The sequence below is a fragment of the Trichosurus vulpecula genome, chromosome 2, assembly GCF_011100635.1.
Source record: "Trichosurus vulpecula isolate mTriVul1 chromosome 2, mTriVul1.pri, whole genome shotgun sequence".
NCBI classification, from domain to species: domain Eukaryota; kingdom Metazoa; phylum Chordata; class Mammalia; order Diprotodontia; family Phalangeridae; genus Trichosurus; species Trichosurus vulpecula.
The window spans coordinates 76836200-76857677 of NC_050574.1; the positions used below are offsets into that span (position 1 = coordinate 76836200).

The 21478-nt window shown below is 37.8% G+C and overlaps 1 protein-coding gene across 1 annotated transcript in view; it reads right to left on the bottom strand.

The window, feature by feature from the left end:
• Positions 1-21478, bottom strand: part of THRAP3 (thyroid hormone receptor associated protein 3) — a 76315-nt gene that overhangs the window by 44777 nt on the left and 10060 nt on the right. Inside the window, exon 3 of the mRNA XM_036744306.1 lies at positions 5167-5274. The gene's annotated coding sequence lies outside the window, so the exon portion shown is untranslated. The remainder of the gene's footprint in view (positions 1-5166; positions 5275-21478) is intronic.

Sequence of the window (21478 nt, forward strand, 5' to 3'; positions counted from 1 at the left end):
TTAATAGTGAAACTATAAAATAAGCATAATTTAATCTTTCTTTCATGATTCTAATGCCAATATAAGAGCTTGCTTTGAAGCTTTCTTAATCAGCTAAGCTACTAAATTGTGTAACATAAAACATTAACTTGAACGTATCTAAGTTTTAATCGTTTTAATCTTGATATGACAAATAACAACTACATAAAAGAAAAATATTACTCGGATTATAGACAACTGCCATAAGGGCAGCATGGGAAAAATGACCAGAAGCTCCCTCTTTCCTTTCCAATGGAGAGGTTACCTTTTTTCATCTTGAAATTATCCTCTTCCCCTCTGAGCCCCCTCCTAAAACTATACCCACAAACATCAAAATATTCATAGCAGCACTTCTTTGGTAGTAAAGACCTGGAAACAAAGTAGAGAGCTGTAGACTGAGGAATGGATAGACTGTGTAAATTAATGCAATTAAGTATTCCTGGACCACAAAAAATAACAAGGGAAACAAAAAAATTAATTCAGAAGCATGGGAAGAGATATAAACTGATATGGAGTAAAGGAAGCAGAAACAAAAGAATATATATATATAATAGAAACAGAAAGAATAAAATGAAACTAAAAGCTGTGTACTTATAATGGCCAACCTTGGTACACAGAAGAATTGAGAAAATGCACCTTCATCTCCCAAATGAAGATGCAGAGGCATATAATTTTTGTTATCAGGAATAGCTTGCTAAGTAGGGGTGAAGGGAGAATATATACGTGTGGAAACGAACATGATAGAATGACAAAAGACAAGACAAATAAGATAATTTTTTAAAAAATTGAAGTTATTACCAAAGTTAAATTATAGTTTTAATGATATACCAATCAAATTATTAGAGGAATACTTTGGGGAGCTCAGTAAAATGATAAAATTCATTTATGGCAATGTGGCAACCTCTTTTGATTGGTGAGCTCTTACCTGGGACTTCCACTTGAGGATGTGCCCATGCCAACCACACTCTAACCTTATTCTCCTTCTGACTCTCTGGACTTTTATACTTTACCTGTGAGTGGTCAAAAACCCTCTCAGCTCCTTTTCATGCACCATTTTACCTCATTAGAATGTAAGATCTCCAAGGATAGAAATTATGTTTTTGGTTGTATTTGTATTCCTAGTGCTTAGTACAGCGCTTGGCCTATACTTTTATACGTAATAAAAGATTCACCTATCTGACGCAGAGAGGAATAGCACTTTAGATCCCAAACTACATTATAAAGCAGGAATCATTAAAACTGTTTAATAGTGGTTAAGTAACAGAGGGGCAGGTAAGTGGCACAGTGGATAGAATGCCAGGCCTGGAGTCAGGAAGACTCATCTTCCTGAGTTCAAATCCAGTTTCAGAAACTTACTAGATGTGACTCTGGGCAACTCACTTAGCCCTGTTTGCCTCGGTTCCTCCTATGTAGAATGAGCTAGAGAGGAAAAAGGCAAAGCAGTATCTTTGCCAAGAAAACCCCAAATGGGGTCATGAAAAGTTGGACACAACTGTAACAACAGAACGACAACAACAACAAAATAACAGAGGAATAGATGAATGGAACAGACTAGAGGAGGGGGGAATCAAAAATAATAGAACTCAATAACCCAGTGTTCAATACATCTGAAAACATCAGTTACAATTAAAACTGGAAGGCAGCCTGGCGGTAATTAGGCTTAGACCACCATCTTCTACTATGTTCCACAACAAATTCAACATGGACACATGACCTGACTACTGTCATAAAAAAACTTATTAGAGAAGCAGATTATATATCTTTCCCAGCTATGAGTAAGAGATGTATTCTTAACCAAACAAGGGAGAGAGAAAAGTACAAAACAATTTTGATTACATGAAATTGTAAAGTGTTTGCACAAACAAAACTAATGCATCTAGGATAAAAGAAAATAACTATTATCTTTTACATTTATCATTATTTTAAAGGAAAATAACAGATTTCAGAATTCTGATCAATGCAGTGAACAACAATGACCTCATGAGGCTGATAATAAAGTGTGCCTCCTACTACCTCTTGGCAGAGAAGTGACACATTAGAGTGAAGAATATGAGACGCATTTTCAGAAATAGCCAATGTGGTCATTTGTTTTGCTTAACTATACTTGTTACAAGGGGCTTCAAGGGGAGAGGGGAGGAGGAAATGCTGGGTAGTGCTGGGGGAGGGCACAGCATCAGTGAAATATTTTTTTAAAAAAAGGGAATAGGAGATACAGAAGGAAACAAAGATTAGTGAGTACAGTTAAGTTATAGAAATTGGTACTGGACCAGTGATTTCACTGGCATAGGGAACTCCCAAGCCAGGAAACTTCCTCTACTAATGCAAGTCAGCATTGTCTCCAAAACTTATACTCTTAGAGGTTGCCAAGAGCCCAGGAACAAATGCCTAGTATGTATCAAAAGCTACATTTGAACTCAAGTCTTCCTGCTTCAAAGCCAGCTCTCTGTCCACTATACCACAAGGCCTCTCATTCATGATACTACCATGTTCATTCTAACATATACTTCAAAAAATCGTATAGAAGTTCACAGCTTCTTATACTAAAAATAACTTTTTGTTGTTCTTTGTATAGCAGTTGGCCCCCAGGTGGAACTGGCCCGAGGAGTGAGTAATCACCCAATTAGAGGGTAAGAAGGAGGGTACACTCCCATCTCCCCAAATCACCTAGGAACTCTCCAACAGAAGCCCTGCCTTCCAACACTGTTCCCCCACACCTCTTATTGCTGGGCTCCCCTGTAGCTGTGTGTATCAGGTGCAGGAATTGGTAAATCACCATTCCACTTGATGGAAGGAGGGGGTGGGGGTGGGGTGGCCAGCGCACACCATGGTAGGGTACAAACAGCTTTTTTTGGTGAGAAAAAGTGAATCACTCAGGATGAGCAGGAGTGGTAAGTCTCAATTACAATTTTATTTTTCTCAACCACCTCTATTTGAAATTTCCCTATTTTTATCCTTATCATAGCCACTGTTTTAGTCTCTCAGGTCTTCAAACTTCTAGTTATTCTTGACTCCTCACTTAATTGACATACTGTCTCCTAAGCTGTCAAGTTACTCCTAAGTGTGGCTATTCCCCAGTGTTTTGTCCTAGGCCTTCTTCTCTTCTTTCTCTACTCACTTGTTAGATGATCTCATTAACTCCAAAATGTTTAATTATCATCTCTGTGCAGAGTGACATAGTAAAGCGAGAGCTGGCCCTGAAGCCAAGAAAATCTGGGTTCAAGTTTCATTTATGGTCATATATTGGCTATGCGACCCTAGGTAAGACACATAAGATCTTGGTGCTCTAGGCCAGTGGTGTAAAACTTAAATGGAAAGGATCTCTGTGGGCCCCATGTTGACTTGGAAAACCACAAATTAACATTATCTATGTTGTATTGTGTTTTTATTTTATTTTGTTAAATATTTCCCAATTACTTTTAATACGGTCAATGCATTAGGGAGGCCTGGCCAATGAGTCGGACACTTCTGCTCTACGGAATAATTAAGATTATAAACTGCAGCAAAAAGGCTAACTGCACAGTGGCGAGTTACTGAATGAATGAAAGAAAAAGCATTTATTAAGTGCTAATTATGTGGAAAGCATTTGCTAAGTGCTGAGGTTACAGACAAAGAAATCAAGTCAGTCTCTGTTCTCAAGTTAACAGTCTAACTGGGAAAGACAAGGAAAGTTCAAGCTACCAGGAAAATGTAAAATCCTAGAAGTACTAAGTAGCATAGATGGCAAGGCCCAGGGGTCTTTGGTAAAACAGATGATGGTGCCAGGGCATCTCTGAGGGGTGGAGTCAGGGTACATGGTAAGGCCTACAGGAATTCAGAATGCTGTGGGAGGGCAGATTTTAAGGCCTAGAAATCCTCCATCTCACTGGCAGGAACAGAGTTGGCAAATCAAACAGCTCAGATAGGCTCTGAGCAACTGATGGTCATCAGAAAGGGTGAAGGAAAGGCAGAAGAAGAGGGTGCCTGCTATTAATAAAATCACAGGTCCAGTCCCTATCCCTAAGCAGAGGATTCTCAGACCTAGGCAACTAGCTCGGTGGCTCAGTGGATAGAGGGCTGGGCCTGGAATCAGGAAAACCTGAGTTCAAATGCAGCCTCAAGATATTTACAAGCTGGGTGATCCTGACCAAGTCGCTTAACCTCTATCTGCCTCAGTTTTCTCACCAGTGAAGTGGGGAATAATAATGGAACCTAGATCACAGGATTATTATAAAGGTAAAATATTTGTAAAGAGCTTAGGTTATATAGCACAGTGCCTGGAATGTAACAGAAGCTATATAAAATGTTCATTCCTTTCTCCTCCAGATACTTTCCCCTTCCCTAATCTCTCCTGTGCTCTAGTCCCATGTTATCAACTATACATGTTCCCATTCTATAGCCAAGCCTAGCCTTTACTTATCACACCTATTTCCAGAAGACTTTTACAGAAACATGTCAACAATGAAATGCCATAGATATTCTCAAAAGAGAATTTCTAAAACTGTTTTTCTCAATAGTGGCATCATAGAAATTAAGCAATCAAATAAAAGGCATCACAGAAATTAAAGGAATTTTTTCTATTTCTATCTAGATCTAAGATACTCAGTCCATAATACAAAATGGATTTCTTATAAAAATAAAATCCTAAATTCCTCTAATGAGGAAAATCAGGAAATATTTCAGTTAGTATCTGATACAAGAAACAGATGATTTAGAAAACTTGATTTTTATAACATACTTAGAACAGAACCTGATAGGTTCAAAGTTTTCCTTTAACATCTGGTTTCACAGGTAGATTAGAAAGATTATTCCTTAAAATAACTAGTTGATCCACATCTTAAAAGAGAGGTGATGGACTCAGAGGGCAGATTGAGATGTATATTTTTTTGGACATGGCCAATATAGGAATGTTTTGCTTGACTATATATTTTGTGACACAGGTTTTTTTTTTCCCCTTTTTCAATCAGAAGCAAGCAATGGGGAGGGGAAAGAAGATATATTTTTCACTGACTGAAAAGAAATTTAATTTTTAAGAGCTATAAAAAGAATAACTAGTAGGTGGTTAATAATATCTTTATAAAGCATTTTCAAGAAAAATCAAGAATCTTATTACAAACTAAATTTCTACTCTCAAATAAGGATGTTACTTCCTCTTGTGGCCCATCAATTTACCTTATTTGAACAATGACAGGTTACACCCCTCCCAAAACTGCACCTTCTCAAAAAGGGCACTGGCAGCGTCTTAAATTTCTCCAACTGCAATGTCAGGAAGCAATTATTCTGAAATGAGAGGAAATCACACTGAGAAACTGGGTCAAATTCCCTGAAGAAGAGTTATATTCTTATTACTTAATGCTTAAAGTCTACAAGACATAAAAATAAGACTCCACTTAACGAGCCACACTTTAACCAAAGAGATATTGCTTGTGATTGGGTCATGCTAATATAATAAAATGACAATACTATTTAAATTAATTTACGGCTTCAAGGCCACTCTAAGCAAACTAACAAAACATTAGTAAAGTAGAAAAAAAGCAACAAAATTAATCTGAAGGAAGAATTTAAAGGCAAAGAATTAAAAAGGTGATAAGGAAAGGGGCATAGTAGTACCTAATCTAAAACTAATCAATAAAACTATTTGGTACTGGCTAGAAAATGGAAAAGTTCATCAGCATAGTATAGTATCTGATAAGCCTAAGATTCCAATTACTAGGATAAGGACTCAGTATTTTACAAAAGCTGTTAAAGAATGAGGTATAGACCAACACTGTACATCATATACCATGGCTAAAAAGGAATACATGATTTAGACATAAAAGGGTCACATTAAAAATAAATTAGAGAAGTACAGAAGAAAACCTTTTACAACCATGGATGGGGTAGAGTTCTTAACTAAATAAGTGAGAATCAGAGAAAAACATGTACAATTTTGATTATATGAAGCTGAAAAGGTTCTACAGAAACAAAATCAATGCAGTTAGAATTAGAAGGAAAATAGTTAACCAGGGGAAAAATTTTTTTGCAGCAAGTTTCTCCAATAAAGGTATAATATCTCCAAGATCTATAAAAAAATTGAGTCAAATATATAAAAGAACTCTTTTACAAAAAATAAATGTTCACAAGCTACAAATAAGGCAATTCTCAAGGGAAAAGAGCCAAAATTATCAACAATCATATAAAAATGCTCCAAATTATTAAAAATAAAAGAAACATTAAAACAATTGAGATTTCACTTCATACCCATTTGATTGGCTAGTGTGACAAAAAAGAAAAAAATGACAATGGTTAGAAGGAATATAGGAGGACAGGTGCATTAATGCATTGCTAGTAGAACTGAGAAGTGGTCTAACCATTCTGGAAAGCAATCTGGAATTATACTCAAAAAGGTTATGTTTTAAACGGAGTTTAGGCACAGCCTTTAACCCAGTGAAACCACTACTAGTTTATATCCTCCAAAGAAATCAAAGACAGAGGTAAAGCACCCATACATAGAAAAATATTTACAATAAAATATTTTGTTGTAGCAAAGAACTGGCATAAAAGAAGCTTCCCATCAATTGGAGAATGGCTAAACAAATTAGAGTATAGTATATGCCTATTTGTTACAAAAGTTTTCTTTACTAGTAGGAGAAAGAGTAGGAGGGAGAATATGTGGATTTTCTTTATTTAAAATTTTTTAATTTAATTTTTTAAAATTATGGTATATCAATTATCAATCAGATAATAATGAATCATTATCACATTCAAAGAACCCTGGGAGGGATTGTAAGAACTGATACAAATCAGGAAAACAATTTATACTCAGACTACAACATCGTAAAGCAGAACTATGATAAATGAAACAACTCTAGAAGACTGATAACGAACCACATTCTCTATCTCCCAAGAGAAAAGCAACTGATTAGAAGTGTAAAAAGAGACATCACTTCTCAGACATAGCTGAAGCGTGCATTTTTTAAAACATGACTATACTTATTTGAGACAGCTAGGGCCAAGGCCCTAGGAATCCATGAGTTCAAATCCAGCCTCAGACATTTACTAGTTATATGATCCCAGGTAAGTCACTTAACCTGTGTTTGCCTCAGTTCCTTCATCTATAAAATGTTGATACTAAAAGCACCTTGCTCCCAGGGTGGTTGTGAGAATCAAATGAGACAACTGTAAAGCGCTTAGCACAGTGCCTGCTATGCACATATAAATGTTCGCTATTATTATTATTATTATGGAAGGGTTTTTTGGAAGGAGGCAGGGGATAGTAATAGTGATCATTAAAAAGGCAAGTCAACGAGCATTTATTATTATTAGGAAGAGAGGTTATACAGTGGTTCAGTCAGAAGATCTGAGTTCAAATGGAGCTGGCTGGCCCTGGGCAAGTTACTTAACCGCTCTCTGCCTCAGTTTCCGCATCTGTAAGATGGGGATAATAATAGCACCTACCTCAAAGGTTGTTGCGGGGATAAAATGAGATAATGTTTATACAGCCTTCTGAAAATCTTAATGGGCTATATAAGTACTAGCTAATATTACTGAGGATATTAAAAAAAAAGGCAAAAAAGTCCTTTCCCTGAAGGAACACACAATCAAACGGGGGTGTGGAGTAGGAGGGAACCATGCAAATAACTGTGAACAAATAAGATATATAGACATAGATATATGTTAAATTAGAGAAAGTATCAGAAAGAAAGGACTAGTCTGTGGAAGAGTATAAATGAATAACTTAAAAATAAACAGAAAAGACCAGAAGTTCTGAAGGGACCACGGACATGGAACGTGTTAAATGTGAAAAGGAGACGATTTCCTGTTTCCTTGTTGAAATTTTGAAAAACATTATACCGAGTTAAGATTCAGTTTCATATGCAACCTGTTTTTCCTACTCTTCTTTGTATAGAGAAATATCTAACAAATTCATAATAGAAATAAAGAAATTGGAGAGCAGCAGATGGTGCCAAGATGGTGAAGTGGGAAGCAGTACAGCTGAGCTCCCCTCCACAAAACTCTTCCAAATAGACCCAAATAACGTACCAGACTCTGCTGAAGAAATCTAGAAAAAGTCACAGGGAGTAATTTGTCCAGCCCAGCTAGACTATACAGGCAGAAAGCACAGGAGCACACAGAAAGCAGAGCATTCCAGTGCCCAGGAAGAAATTGCACCAAATCAAGAAGTAGACCCAGATTCATACTGGAGCACCCCAGACCCATACCAGGGCACCACAAGGTATAGGTGCCAAATGGCAGCTTTGTTGCCCACTACCTAGTTCTGGATCACAGATCCAGGGTGGACTAAGAAGAAGACATCCAGCTGGCAGTGGGACCCCTGATAAGGCGGCCTTGGGCAGTGAACCGAGAAAGGAGGTTCTGAAACAAGCAGCAGAGGTGTGGTTCAAACACCAAGGGCACAGCGGAAATCTTTGTTCCAACATCTAACCCAGCCTGCAAAATATCTAGGGCAAAAATCCCAAACCAAAAGAGTAGTCTACAATTCTGTCACTCTGAGCCAACAGAGCTTTCCAGCTAGCTGACAGGGGCTAATGTATCAAACCAAAGCACTGGAAGTGTGTAGGCCCCCAGCCTGTCCCTGAGATCCTGAAATAATACAACATTCAATGCCCTAAGAAAGCAACAACAGGGTCAGCCCAGACCTTCCTTCCAGAAGTATGCAGAGCCAAGCTCTGACACTAAGCTCAAAGTCAGAAAGTAGGTTGGAAGAATAGACCACCACCCCCCCACAAAAGAATCCCACCATAAAGAGCTAGTATGGTGACAGACAAAGTCAAGATACAAACACATAAGAGAACAACTGCAAAACATCTATAAGCAAAGCTTCAGGGAAAAACACGGCTTAGACACAAACTCAGCTACGATTCCTAGAAGAGATGAAGAGTTAAAAAAAAAAATCATTAGACTAGTTGAACACCATGAGAAAATAAGAGGCAAGACATTCTATTTCAAGAAGTCTTTTTAGAACCGGAGGACAAAGTGGAAATAGAATCTACTAGTCACTTCCTAAAAATTAGAAACCCTAAAATGGGAAATTGAGAGGATGCCCACCAATTGGGGAATGGCTGAACAAGTTGTAGAATATGAATGTAATGGAATACTATTGTGCTATAAGAAATGATGAATAGAAGGACTTCAGAAAAATCTGGAAAGATTTATATGAACTGATGCTGAGTGAAGTAAGCAGAACCAGAACATTGTACAAAGTAACAGCTACAGTGTGCGATGACTGACTTTGACAGACTTGGCTCTTCTCAGCAATGCAAGGACCCAAAACAATTCCAAAGGACTCATGATGGAACATGCCATCCACATAGAGAAAAAGAAATATGGAATCTGAATAAAGAGCAAAGCAGACTATTTTCTTTTTTGGTTCTGTTTTTCTTTCTCATGGTTCTTCCCATTCGTTCTAATTCTTCTATACAACATGACTAACATGAAAATGTTTAATAGGAATATATATATAGCGCCTATATCAGACTGTATGCTGTCTTGGGGAGAGGGAGGGAAGGGATTTTTAAGGAAATTTAAAACTTATGGAAGTGAAGGTTGAAAACTAAAAATAAATAAACCTATTGAAAAAAAAAAAAGAAACCCTAAAATGAAAACTCCCAGGAACATCATAGCCAAAATCCAGAGTTTTCAAATCAAAGAAAAAATTCTGCAAGTAGTCAGAAAGAAAGAATTCAAGTACCCAAGGAGCCAACAGGATAAAGGAGTAAAGAAGTAGAGAACTTTGAATATGATATTCCAGAAGGCAAAGAAAATAGGTTTACAGCCAAGTACAACTTATCTAGTAAAACTGAGTATAATGCTACAGGGGAAAAAATGAACGTTTAATGAAATAGACGACTTCTAAGCATTCTTGATGCCGCAGAGAAAATCTGAAGTTCAAACACAGGAGTTAAGAATAACACAAAAGAAAAATAAGCATGAATGAGCAATACGGCACCGAACAAGGATAAACTGCTTGTACTCATACAAAGAGATATATACACGTATCCCCTCTGAAACCTATCATCATCAGGGGGTCACTTAGGAAGTCTCATTAGGCAGGGTCTGGGAGTGGTCATCTCATGTCTTAGTAGTCTTGAGAGGAAGAGGGGGTAGGGAGGGAAAGGAAGGTTAGGAGAAATTAATTCACATAATTAGGGTGTGCAAGCAGACATGTATACACACAAGAAGGAGGGGATGAGGGAAGTGGAGCTGACATTTGAATGTTATTCTCAATTGCACTGATTCAAGAAACAAAGAATACAAACACACACAGCTGGGTATGGAAATACATTTCACTAAAAGGAGAAATAGGAGCGAAAAGAGAAAAGGAAGGAGAATTAGAGGGAAGGTAGTTTAAGGAAGGGATTAGTTGTAAACAAAAGAAACTCTAACGATGTACAAAAATATTTATAGCTCTTGTTGAAATGGCAAAGAATGGGAATTAAGGAGGTGCTCAAATTGAAGAATGAATGAACAAGTTATGGTATGTAAATGTGATGAAATATTATTATGCTCTAAGAAACGATGAAGGCAATAGCTTCAGAGAAACTTGGTAAAACTTGTAAAAACTGATGCAGAATGAACTGAACAGAACTTATACAATGACAACAATATAGCAGAGGCAAACAACTCAAAGAATTGTGAATTTTTATTACTGTAATGACCAAACACATTTCTAGAGAAAACATGCTACCTATCTCCTGATTAAGATGTGAAGGACTCAAAGTGTAGAAGGAGATCATTTGCTTTAATTAACTATACATGCTTGTAATAGATTTTATTTTTCTTTAGTTCTCAATTAGGGTGACAGGGTAAAAAGCAGGATTTTTGTTGTTTAAATATATAATTTTTACAATATACGTAGGCCAAAATAGAAAAAAAATCTGCCAAAAAAGTTAACAATTTGGGGAAGACCAGCTAAGACGGCTGAGTAGAGAGAAGCAGTACAAGCCAGATCCCCCTCATGAGTATTCCAAAAAAGATCTAGAAAATGCACTAAGCCAAGTTTTGATCAGGAAATTCAAGAAAAAAAAAATCACAAGTCTTTTTTTCCCAGCCCAGACGAGGAAAGAGAACATGAGACATTGACAAACGGAGGAAGAGGAAGAGAGAGAAGGAGAAAGAGAGGAGAGGGAGGGAGAGGGAGAAGGAAAGAGGGAGAAAGAAGAAAAGGGGGGAGGGGGGAGAGGGGAAGGGAGAGGGAGGCAGAGAGAGAGAGAGAGAGAGAGAGAGAGAGCGCGCGAGTAAGCACGGGAGAGCAAGAGAGAGCACTAGCTCTTCAGGACCTGGTAACAAAGTGTCTAGCTAGGAACAAGAGACATTCGGCCTGAGGGGTGAGCTCTTGGATTCAACAGGGGGGCCTGCTTCAAGAAATGAAAAAGTATTAATTGGTAACCTGTTGTTCAGACCCCAGAGCTAGGCCCCAGATCCACTGAGAACAGGACCTGGACCTGTGCCTAGAGGTAGCTATGACTACTAGCAGCTATGTGTCTCTGACCCTTTCTGACACCCTAGCAGAACAGGGTCTCGGATCCAGCCCCTTAGTCTGAAACCTAGAGCAGAATAACCAGTGCAGGGAATTCAGATCACAGGGGATCCTATAGCATTATCATTATGAGCCTTCAGAGCTTTCTAGCTGGCTGACTTGGCTGAGTCCAGCAACAGTCTTGACCATTTATGAGACCACTCTGAGGACACTAAAAGCCTGTAGGTTCCCATCCTGAGCTGTTCCTGAGATCCTAGAATAACAAACACTCAAGGGCGAGAAAGAAGCAGTAAGAACCAGGACATAAAAAAAGACCAAACACTGCCTAAACATTCCTTCCAGAAATGCAATCCAAAGTTGGGAAGCAAGGGTGGAAGAATTAACAAATAAAAAAGGAATCCCAGCATAAAGAGCTACTATGATGACAAAGATGCCCAAGACAGAAACCCAGAGGAGATTGGACTAAAAAAAAAATCTACAAGCAAAGCATCAAAGAAAAACATATGTTGGGAATGAATTCAATTGGAATTCCTAGAAGAAATAAAGCAAGAGTTGAACCCCTGAGCATACTTCTCACTCATCACATTGTTCTAGCTTATAAAGGTAGGGACAAAGCACAGGAAACAAAGAGAGGGAAAAGTATAAGAGAACAGCATGGAGGGAAATACACAATTACATAAATGTGAATGGTATGATTACAGTTGTTACTGTTCAGTGGTTTCAGTTGTGTCCAACTCTTTGTGAATCTGGGGTTTTCTTGGCAAAGATAGTGGGATTATTTGCCATTTCTTTCTCCAGCTCATTTGATAGATGAGGAAACTAAGTCAAACAGAATTAAGTGACTTGCCCAGGGTCACACAGCTAATAAGCGTCTGAGGCCAGATATGAACTCAGACTGCAAGGTACTCTATCTACTGTACCTTCTACTCACCCCTAAAACAGAGGACAGAACAGATTAGAAAGCAGAATCCAACAACAGACTCCTTACTTTTAAAGTTCAAGATTCAGACACCAAAGCCATATGGAATAAGGATCTAGAGCAAAATGTGTAATGCTTCAGCTAAAGTAAAAAAGGCAGGAGTAGCAATCATGATCTCAGACAAAGCTACAGAAAAAAACAGACTTGACTAAAAGAGATAGAGAATAAACATTTGCTGAAAGGTAGCAAAGACAATGAAATAATTATCAATACTAAATATATATGCACTGAATGACAATGCATCCAAATACTTATAGGAAAAGTTAAATTTTCAATTACAGGTAGAAATAGTAAAACTATAATTAATAGTGGGGGACCTCAGTGTGCTCTCTTTGAAAACTAAATAACTAGCAAAAAACCAAACCCATGAGCCATTAGTATTTCTCCAATTATTTATATCTGTCTTTTCTTGTTCAATCATTTTTCAGTCACATCTGACTCTCTGTGACCCCATTTGGCATTTTCTTGGCAAAGACACTGGAGTAGTTTGCCATTTCCTTCTCTAGCTCATTTAGCAGATGAGGAAATGGAGGGGAACAGGGTTAAGTGACTTGCCCAGGATCACACAGCTAAGCCAGATTTGAACTGAGGAAGATGAATCTTCTGACACCAGGACTGGCACTCTATCCACTGAGCTGCCCAGATCTTTCCTTACTTAAGATCTGTAGTTGTGCTCTAATAGCTCCTGTGTCTTGGCAGGTAGACTCTCAAGTATTTTATACATTCTTTAGTTATTTTAAATGGAATTTCTCTTTGTCTTCCTGCTGAATTTTGGTGTCACTATATAGAAATGCTGATAATTTGTGTGGATTTATTTTACATACTGGAACTGTTAAAGGTATTGTTTCAATTAACTTTTTAGTTGACTCTCTAGGATTCTCTAAGTAAACTAATATATCAGCAGAAAGCAATTAATTTTATTTCCTTTTTGCCTATGCTTATAAATTTCTTTTTCTTGTCATATTGCTATGGCTAGCATTCCTAGCACTGTATTAAATAGTAATGGTGTAATGAACACCTGTGTTTTACCCCTCAGACCCAGCAATACCAGTATATCCCAAACACCAGTATTGGATTATCCCCCAATATCACTACACCAGTCTATATTCCAAAAAGAGCAAAGAAAGAAGAAAAGGATCTGTTTGTACAAAAATATTACAGCAGCTTTTTTTTTTTTTACAGTGGCAAAGAACTGGAAACTAAGGGGGTGCCCATCAGTTGGGGAATAGCTGAACACAACAATAGGGCATGGGAACATAATGGAACGACATGGAGGTATAAGAAATGAAGAGGATAGTTTCAGAGAAAGCTGGGAAAACTTGCATTAAATGATACAGAATGAAGCAAGCAGAACCAGGAGTAGAATTTATATAATAACAATAATATAAAGACAACAATCTTAAAGACTTAGGAACTGTGATCAAAGTAACAACCAACCACAATGAAACATGTTACCCACCTTCCCTAATAGAGAAGGGATGGACTCTAGGTATAGACTGAGACAAATATTTTTTATACACACCTAAATAAAGGAATTTGTTTTGACTATGAATACTTGTTATATGGATTTTGGGTTTTTTTCCTTTCTTTTTCAATAAAGCTTGGGGGACTGGAGAAAGAAAAAATAGATTTTTTTTTTAACTGAAAAATTTTTAAAAAGAAATCAAGGTGATTTAAAAATAGAAAACAGTAATAATTTTATACTTTTTGGAATCATTTTTAAAATAATTTTACTACATAATAAACCTACAATCTAATTGCAAGGGAAGGACTAGTAAACAAATAATTACAATAGAGAGAGGGAGACAAGTGCAAAAGAGAAGTCTGGGTGAAGCACTCTAAGGAATTTGAAGAGGGAGAATTTTGCTGAGACAAATCTGAGGGAGGAAGTGCCAAGGGAGCTGCCCAAAGTCAAGTTTGGCTTAAAAGGAAAAAAGGGACATCACTGAAAGAAAGAGATTGGGGGGAGTCAACGGCAGGCACAGGGATGTAGGGAAAAAGACAGTGAGACTGAAGACAGCATTATCATGATGACAGACAAAGAGCTGAGTTGGGTTTATGTGTAACAGAACCCAAAATAGTTAGAAATAAGGTTTAACAGGTAGGCTGGAGTGAGATTATGAAAGGCCTTGGATGGCAGGGTCAGGACTTCATACTTTAATAATTTTTGGTGGCTAACGTATCTGAATATAATAAACAATTATAAAGTATTTAAATTAAAACAATCAGCAAGGCCTTCAAAACACATTAGTTTCAAAAGACATACAATATGCTGTAACTTAACAAGAACATACTAGAACAAAGAGTTCTTTCAAAATACTGGGAGAGTTACTTACTGGAACCAGGATGCCAGAACTGATGGAAAGATCATCTTTTACACTTACCAGTGATACCACTTTCTATTTTTACCAACCTTCAGTGGTCAAAACACTTTTGCGGTTAGTAATTACTACTCAGGGAAGCAGCACACGCGCACTGAAATTTCAATACAGTCAGGGACAATTTTAAAGCGCCCAAGAGAATGGGTACTGAACAGCTGCTCCAGCCAAGGATATGGGGAGTGGAAGAGGGAAAGGAGAAGAGGAAACAGAAGTGAGTGATATCAATTAATCAACAAGCATTAATTAAGTAGCAGTACACGCCAAACACTAGGCTGACCCCATCATGCTCGAAATCCTTTTGACCACACCAATTATGTTAAGATCAAGATAAAATGAACATCAAGAGCAGGCATAAAAGGACAATCAAGCCACACAAAGTTAACAAACTCCTAGCACCTGTTACTTTCCCTCTATCCCTGCACTGCTCAATCACTGGCCATCTAATAGCAAACTGTTCCCAATCCTCACTTCTCTTTCTTATCCCATCCTGGGCCCAGGTACCACCACCCCAACCCAGTTTATCATGCCTTCCAACATACCCTCTGGAAATGTCATACCATAGTGACAAACGTCATTCTAGACTTCTTCCTCTCACATTCTTTCCTCCTATTTGTTCTCACTAATACTTGGCTTCCCCCAGATGACTCTCCATCTCTGACCATACTTACCAGCACTATCTGTACTTTCATTCACTCACCACCCCTTCACCTCACATACACACAATAGTCCTACATAATGGAGTCAAAATATCCCTTGCTCTCACTGCCAGACTTTCCCTCTAACATTATTATTCAGCCACCACTTTCTCCTTTAATTTTAATATTCGAATCTTCGAGGTGATTGTTTACTGCTCTCCTCAAGTCATTCTTCCTTCTCAAGTATTCCACACCTGGGTCTCCTAGACTTCCTCTCCTCCCCACCTGCTGCCCTACTGCTAGGGCAAGGAATTCTAGAGGCCAGAGGAATTTCCTCACCATTTCCCGTCCAACTACTTTCCTGGACTTCATCATCTCCAGAAATTTATCATTTCGCAAGATGAAAGCAACTGTGAAATTCTCACCTCCTCAGAACATCTCCACTCCAGGTATAGGATATAATCATTACCTACAAGTTTTCCATTTCCTTGATCAAAAAGTCTGTTATTTCTCTATCTGACTGTAATCTCATTTCTACTCCAACTGTCCCACTATGCTTGGTTCCACTTAAACCTAATTTCTCTCATTGAGACCTCTACCACCACACCCACATTCCCCCAAAATTTCTATTGGGATATGTTGAGCTTCAAGGGACATGAGGAAAGCTGGACACATTTAAGTTAAATATATTTTGGAGGATTTTTTTAAATTTTGTTTTTATGTTTTTAGAATGAGAGTAAGGAAAGGTAGTAGTGGGCATTTTGTAGACCCGATAGCTGATCAATTTTTCTTGAATGATATTACTACTCTGATCTAAACATAGTTTATTACAGTTTATTACAGCAGCAGTTTTGGAAAGAAAAAAAGGATTTCCTACCCAAATTATCATGTTCTCCTGAACTCCCCAAAACATCTGAGCAGCTATCTAGGCAGCTGACTGTGGTTTAGAGGTAAGCATTAGTAGCAGCAAACCTTTCTCCCCCAACGCTCTCAATTCCTGGGTCACTCATAAGTTTCATGAATGATGACTTCTTCACAAAATGCATCACATTTTGAGTATTTACAAAGAGGATCACTTCACTTGAATCAGCTCTTTGCCATAAACATAACTAAGAAGACAGAAGATTACTAAAACCACAAACTGGAAGAACTACAAATGTGATCATTTACTAAGAACTGTGTAGGCTGGCAAATTTATTTGAAACTGATTTTCCACTTGGGATCAAAACCAACTGTTCCCTCCTGCAACAACTAATTTAATAAAAGCCACATTCTCTGATTCAGCAATCCTGCGTTTCATTTCCTGGAAACTGTGGTTTCAAATTACATTAATATCTTCCTAATCTCTAGTACACAGAGTTGCTAGACAGTATGGCCTAGTTATAGGCACACTAAAGTATGAAACTACTGAGCAAGAAAAGATAGGGTTTAGCCATGAAAATTCCAGAAAACAATGAAAAATAAAAGTGCAAATACTAATTAAAAAAAAAGATAAATTTCTTCTATACAACGTACCAGATGATGGAAATAGTGCTCAGGAAACAAACATTAGTTTGACACCAAGTATCAACAGGTAAAATACCTGCTTTCTGATGTCAGTCTTTTTAGCTACTTTCACAATTAGTTGAAACAACCTTTACAGGAACAGGTCCAAAGGAGCAATGTCACAAAACGGAGGAGCTCATATCAGTCAAATACTAGCTTGTCTCAAATAAGTTACAAGTTTCCAAAGTTGTGTGACAGAATGTTGTCATAATGTATTTCAGACAATCCTAGATAGGTATGCTCTGTATAGACATCCCTGAAGAAAGGTAGTCACAGGTGGCTGAAAGGTAAAACAAACCTGAGTGCTTGAAACAAAAATGACAATAATGCATGAGTGATGACAATCAAAAGCCATCCTTAACCTCTTCTGTGAAACAAACTATCGGAGCCTTCTAACTTTATTGTGCATAAGTGACACTAGAGAAGAAATTGAGAATCATTGCTGAAAGAGTGAAAAGAGTTCAATCCAGTCCAAGTTTCAAAGGAAAAAACAATCGCACCATGTGGATCCCATAATGAAAAGGCCACAGAACTGGGCAGAAGGCCTGGATTTCAGGCCTATTGTATGATGGTCTCTGAAGTTGACTTTGGACAGATATTTTAAGATCTTATGAATTATCAATAGAAGAAACAGGATGCAACATTCCCAGAAGGTACAACACGGATTATCACAAAGTTTCCTTTATGGACATCTGTGCATTTTGTCCAATTAGAATATAAAATTTGTGCTTTACAGTTGTCTCAAGGTTGTCTTGTTCTCTTTCACTTCTGTCAGACAGATCGGAATTAACTCCTTGGCTTCAAGTGCATGTGCATACCCAACAAATCTGCATTTTGTCTGGAAAGGTCTTGAGCAAAAATATTATCTCTACAAAGTATCACTCATGATCTAAGTGTGATATTTTTTCCTTACCAAACTCTTCTGGGATAACCATGGCCTCTAGATACCCGCTACAAATTCCACTCATTTTCCATATAGTTATTCTACAGTAAATGAAAGCCTGTAAATATTGGGTTGCATGCTCTGAGGGGCAATAAGGGGCATAATTTGATTTCTTTTAAATTTTTTTGAGGAACACGGCAGCACAGTTGAGGACAACCCTTTCTCAAGCAACTTTCTGTGAGTAATGCCCTACCAACCCAGGAGTATCTTTCATTATAACCAATTCTAGCACCAGTCTTATTAGAGAAAAGAAACAAGGTAAACCAAATGGCTAAAAATGGCCATGAGTTATCCTCCTTATTCAAAACAACAATCTAAACTGATACTCCAGTTTAAAATATTTCTCCTAGGCTATGAGGCTACTGCATAGTGAAACTAAAAGATTTTACTTACTGAAAAGCAGAACACGCTCAGCAGTAACATCCCTGAGGATTAGTTAGAAACAAAGGAAGAGGAGAGAATGCTGATAACAAAGATACAAGACTACACAAAGCATCTGCTGGTAAGCAAAGAAGCCAGTCTGCAAGTAACTGTCTTGAAGTCATGCTCTCCAGGAGTCAAAAACTCCAGATGGGGACCAGCAAACCCTCTTGGCTCAAGTCCTTTAAATGCCCTCACACCTGCAACAATAACAACAAATAATACTAATAATGATAACAAAACAGGGGTTCTTCTGGGGCTTTATAAAAGGACATCTAATTAGTTCCTTAGTTAGGCTTGCAAAGGAAAAGAGGAAAAAAATTATAGCTCAGATTTATAGAACATTTTAAAGTTTTGCAAAGAGTATTAGATACACTGTCATTTGATACAGCAAAGTAAAGTAGTATCTACAGTAAAGCAGATGCTATGTTATCGCATTTTACAGCTGAGAAAATGAAGACTCACAGAGGCTAAATGATTTTCTCAGGGTCCCACAAATGTGTGAAGCAGGTTTCAAACCAGCTCTTACTGACTCCAAGCATGACCTTCTAACTCATTCCATTAAGCCATCCGAAACAGATTAAATAGCTATAGACCAAAACTGTTGCTGGAAGCTACCTCAAAATGACAGCAATTCATTTAGGTATCTTGTGAATATAAATTCTTAATGATCTGACATATTCTCCCATAGTGTAAAAATATAAATCATACTCTATGGCCCATTGTGGGAGGACACGTAAGAATCACACAGGATAGGTTGTTATTTCTGCCAAGCTCCTGCCTTCACTTCCTCCCTTTCATTCATTCCTCAACCCTTAATCTGGCACTTGACCTCATCACTCAAATGAAACTGCTCTCCTCAAAGAGGCCAATGATCTCCTAATTACCAAATCTGCAACAAAAGGGTATAAGACCCATAGGTACAAAAATGTTTGGCAGCTCTTTTTTGTGGCGGCCAAGAACTGAAAATTAAGGTGGTGTCTATCAACTGTGGAATAGCTGAACAAATTATTGTGTTATAAGAAAGGATGAAGGAGGCTGCTTCAGATTCTGAAAAGACTTATTTTATTCAACTAAACAGAAAAAAAAACACAGAACAACTTACACAATAACAAAACTGTAAAAACAATTTTGAAAGCCATAATACTCATTCACTCTCTTTCTGTAACCTCTTCAGTTTCCATGTGTTTAATTATCATCTCTATGGCAATGACTGCCAAATTTACAAATCTAGTCTCAGTCATATATCTCCCTTTCCATTAGTTTCAATCCCGACTAATGACCTATTGCATATTGCAAACTAGATGTCTCTGTGATAATCCTGAACGCAACAAGTCTACAATTGAACTCCTATATTTCCCTCCAAACCCTCCCTTCTTCCAAATATCCCCATTTCTGTTAAAGGTACCACCATATTTCCACCATCTCAGACTCATAATCTCAGTATTATCTTCCACTTTGCATTCTTCTTTACCTTCCATAGCCAACATGTTGCTAAATCTTGTCATCTCTATCTTTCCAACATCTTCCCTTCTCTGGCATTCAAGCCTCTGGCAGGCTGGATGATTACTTAGCAAAGTATCACAGAGCAGAGATACTTAAAACTGTGTCATGACTCCATTGGTGCTCTGGTGATGCCCATGTATCCCTTGTTAGAATGTCATTAAATGCATGAAATACATAAAGATTACAAAGGAAACCAATTATAATGACATACAGTGATCAAAATATTTTTTAAAAAGGACCCCAAGTTATGAAACACTATCATATTTAGGAATAAAGGCTGATACTATAAGCAATTTGAGAGACCAAGGAATAGTTTACCTGTCAGATTTATGGGAAAGAGAAGAATTCATGACCCATCAAGGGACAGAGTGTTACAAAATACAAAATAGATAATTTTGATTATGTTACATTGAAAAGTTTTTGTATAAATAAAGCCAATGCAACAAAGATTTGGAGGGAAGCAGAAAATTGGGAGAAAATCTTTGCAACTAGTATCTCTGATAAAGGCCTCATCTCTAAAATATACAGGGAGCTAAGCCAAATATATAGGAATACAAGCCATTCCCCAATTGAGAAATGGTCAAAGGATATGAACAGGCAGTTTTCAGAGGAAGAAATTAAAGCTATCTACAGGCATATGAAAAAATGCTCTGGATCGCTGCTGATTAGAGAAACGCAAATCAAAACAACTCTTAGATACCACATCTCTCCTGTCAGATTGGCTAAAATGACAAATCAGGAGAATGATAAATGTTGGAAAGGATGTGGGGAAATTGGAACATTGTTGCATTGCTGGTGGAGTTGTGAGCTGATTCAGCCATTTTGGAGGGCGGTGTGGGACTATGCCCAAAGGGCTATAGAAATGTTCATACCCTTTGACCCAGTAATACCACTTCTAGGGTTGTATCCCAAAGAAATCATGCAAGCGGGAAAAGGACCCATATGTACAAGAATATTTATAGCAGCTCTCTTTGTGGTAGCCAAGAATTGGAAAGCAAAGGGATGCCCATCAATTGGGGAATGGCTGAACAAGCTGTGGTATATGAAGGTGATGGAATACTATTGTGCCATAAGAAATGGGGATGATGCAGACTTCATAACAACCTGGAAAAACCTACACGACATAATGCTGAGTGAGCGGAGCAGAGCCAGGAGAACGTTGTGCACAGCCACAGATATGTGGATTCCGTGAGGACCAACCCTGACATACTGCACTTCTTTCAGCAACCTAAAGGGGCAAGGACAACTCCAGGGGACTCACGATGGAGAATGCTATCTTCATTCAGAGAAAGAACTGCAAAGTTTGAATACAGACTGAGGCACACTACATGCTCGCCTTTTCTGCTTCTCTTTTGTTTTGTTTTGGGGTTTTTTTTTTTTTGTTTTTTTTTTTTTTTTTTTTGGTTCTGTTTCTTCTTTCTCATGATTCATTCCATTGGTCAAAATTCTTCTCCACGACTTGACTAGAGCATAAATTAATTCAATGCGAAGTTATACATGACAGTTATAGGAGACTTCATGCCGTCTTGGGGAGGGAGGGGGGAGGGAGGGGAGAAAAACTGGAACTCAAAACCATGTAGAACCGTGTGTGGTAAA